Consider the following 3,650-nt stretch of genomic DNA (forward strand, 5'->3'; position numbering starts at 1 on the left):
TGTGTTGATCCGATCCTCCGACCTCACGTTAATTTACAAAGAACATTATACAACATGAGTAAGATTAATGAAGCTTAGTAAGTTCATTGGCTTTAAATATAAATATTACCAAACATACTAAAACAACTCATTTAAATAAGCATTCAATATACATTTCTTGCCAATCACAACTTCAATTGATAAATTCTCTTATTTCATATCAGAATCAACAATATCATTGAGTCTTCAACCATTAGTATCAAATGTCACTTACCGAATTAAAAACCTTTGTCAGACTAATGAATGTCTTACGGATATGAGTACATCATAAACTGAAGCCTAAGAGCTGAACAGAAGCACATAAGTGCTAACGAAAACCCGTAAGAGTTAAACAGAAGTTCATAGAAGCTGAACGGAAACCCATTAGGGTTAAATGGAAACTCATATGAGTTAACTGAAGCTCATGAGAGCTAAACGGAAAGCGAACATGAGTGTCCGCAACAAATGCCGAACCTCAGTTTACTTGGGTAATTTTGCCGTCAATTCCCCTTTTTCACTGAACGATTGTACTCAATCCTGCATTCCGTTCACTTTGAACATTTGATTCAATTTCATAAATTTAATAATAATTTTATTCTCAATAATTGCTGAAAATAAATACAAGATACCTGGACTAAATTGTAGAATTCATAGTAATTCAGGAACTATTCTTTTAATTTCTCTTTTCCTCGTTGATCTACAGACTTTTTATACAAAATATAAAATTATTCATCCATTACCACATATTTCAGCCTCACTCCATTTTACAATTGATACCCTTCAATTTTTAAAATTACCCATTTGCCCCAACTTTTATAGTTTTTACAATTTAGTCCTTCATCAATAAACCCATCAAATGAGCTAATTTTTCTCAATTAATACTTTATATAATCATTTTAGACTACCATACAACCATTATAATTCAAAATTTAAACATCAAACCCTAATTCTCAACCTTTTTGCGATTTAGTTTTAAAATCTATATCTATTAAAATTACTTAATAAAATTATCATATAATAAAATTAAAGCTTCAAATTCATGATAATTCATCATAAACATCCAGAACTCATCAATGGTAACTTTCAAAGTCATCCATGAAATCAAAAACTAATGGATTAAATAGTTGGACCTAGTTGTAAAAGTCTCAAAAACATAAAAATTACAAGAAAAATGCAAGAATTGAACTTACTTGTAGAAAAACCAACTTAGAGGGATTCCTCTATGGGGTTTTTCTAAGTTTTAGAAGAAAATGTCTAGAATTCTCATGAAAATTAAAATTTTAAGCTTAATTTTACAAAATTTTTAATTTTACCCATTGTTCACACTATTTGTTCATTCTTTTTAAGGCATATGCCGCCCCGGACATTTTCTTTTGGCATATTTATGCCTTAAGTTCCTCCTTATTCATCACTTAGGCTATTTAATCACTATTTCTTTAATTATTAAATTTTGTACCCTTTTCAATTTAGTCATTTTTAATTAATTAACTATCAAAACGTTAAAATTTTCTAACGAAACTTTAATATTAACTCAAAGACACTCCGTAAATATTTTTATAAATATTTACGACTAGGTTTATGAAATCGAGGTTTTGATACCTCGTTTTCGAAACTAATTAACCTAATAATCTTTTAAATCACAAAATTTACTAATTTAAGAATATTTCTAAAATCACACTTTAATCATAACTATTAAATAATAAAAATTTTCAAACTCACTCATTAGATTTAGTGATCTCGAATCACTGTTTCCGACACCACTAAAAATTAGACTATTACAATGAGTGCATAAATGAATAAGTAAAATTTAAATTTTAGGGACTTAAAAGCACATATTTATATTTTTCAATATTAAATATTAAAAATGGTATATAAGGACTTAATATTGAGAAAAAAAAAGTGAAATTGGACCAAGTGTGCACATATTTAATTTTTTTTATAATTTATGACTAAATCAATTATAGCAAAGATTATTAACATATATAATCTTTGTTATATGAATGAATATTTAATATTGATATATTTTTCTAAAAAAATTATATTAAAATAATATTTATTTTTAAACTTTAGTCAACAAAGACTAACGCGCCAAATCACAGATTATTGAATATGCCATATTGAAATGATTTCATTTTAACTTTCAATTGCTATATATATGTTAGATAAATGGTTCATGAAATCTCAGCTTTAAATGACAGTCCAGTAATCAAATCTATTCACTTATCTATATAAACTTATCATCAAGAAATTAGGAGTCTTAATATTCTTCAGATTTTGAAACTTAATACATAATCATTTGACCATATTCTTTAAAAAAAAACAGAGACAAAAAGTTAAATTATAAGTCTAAAAGTTCATCCCATGTTATATGTCCCTAAAACGTCAGTGAAAGAACAGTAGCTAATGTGCTCAAACATGAAAGCAGTATCAAAATTTCCGAAAAATATGAAGTACCAAAACAAACCTGTAACAATCTCAAATCGAACTTAGGCAGACCAATCTGAGCAACGGAAAGGGAACCAAAAAAATTGCCTACGAAAGCAGCATCATGAACACCCAACCCATGAACCAATGCGCCTACAAACCCACCTAAGAAGCTATCTCCGCCACCCGTTGGATCCATCTGGTTAGCCCCAAATGGCTCGATTTTTATTTTCCCGTCTTTCCTGTAAATTCCGCATCCATCTTTCCCATGCGTTACCACACCATTGCCTCACTTTTTCCATATCCATAAATAGTGCCTCTTCCGAAGATACCTTTAGAAACTTTACACACGGTAACAAATGGTAAAAGCCGCTCTCTTTTATTAACCCCACAAGTTTTACCCTATCGTTTGTGTCAAAAACACGGATTAAAGCTTGGATATCTACGAAAATGGCACCGCAGTTGTCAACCATTTTTTCTAGCGTTTCTGGTAATATCTCCCCGCCAACCCCGACCGCCATTCTGAATTCGGATCATTTATCGAGTAGATCTGATGGTAAATCAGGTCGCAAGCTTCGGCCCGTTTCAAGACCCGGTCCTAATGAGCATTCTCGTTGTTATCCTGATTGAAATAGGATTGGAAAACAGTGGTTTTCGAAGTAAAGATGATGGATGGGTTACCCGTTTAAAGTCGAAGAATCCTTTGTTTCAGAACAATTTTGATAAAATTAGACTAGTTGAAAATATAAATTGAGCTCGGGCTCAAATATTTAATACCTAATTCTGATTCAATTTATTTTTTATATTACTTTATTTTATAAAATGTTAAAGATAAAAATATATAAAACTATTAAATATTAAATTAAAAGTAATATAAGTATTTTAAAATAATAATAGAAGTGAATTTAAAATGGATTTGAATTAAACACTTATAAATATTGGCATGTTTAGGCAAAATTTTATATCTATATTTTAGGTCGGAACAGACTTAAAGAAGCACGAAATGTATTATTATCATACTTAAATTCAATCCAAACTTGATTCATTACACATTTAATTTATTTATATCTACTCATATTAAATCTTTTATTGAATTTAGTGACACCAATTAGTGGAGCACCAACTCAATTTTGTAATGATGAAAATACCATAACAATGTAAGGTAAATTATATTATTTTGAGGCTGTTTTATCATTTTAATTTATATA

The 3,650-nt window shown here is 29.0% G+C and overlaps 1 pseudogene; it reads right to left on the reverse strand.

Annotated features, from left to right (window-relative positions):
* Positions 1-2,108: 2,108 nt before the first annotated feature.
* On the reverse strand, positions 2,109-3,106 carry LOC107960835 (inositol 3-kinase-like; annotated as a pseudogene).
* Positions 3,107-3,650: the final 544 nt, after the last annotated feature.

Source organism: Gossypium hirsutum, chromosome A05, assembly GCF_007990345.1.
Source record: "Gossypium hirsutum isolate 1008001.06 chromosome A05, Gossypium_hirsutum_v2.1, whole genome shotgun sequence".
Taxonomy (NCBI): domain Eukaryota; kingdom Viridiplantae; phylum Streptophyta; class Magnoliopsida; order Malvales; family Malvaceae; genus Gossypium; species Gossypium hirsutum.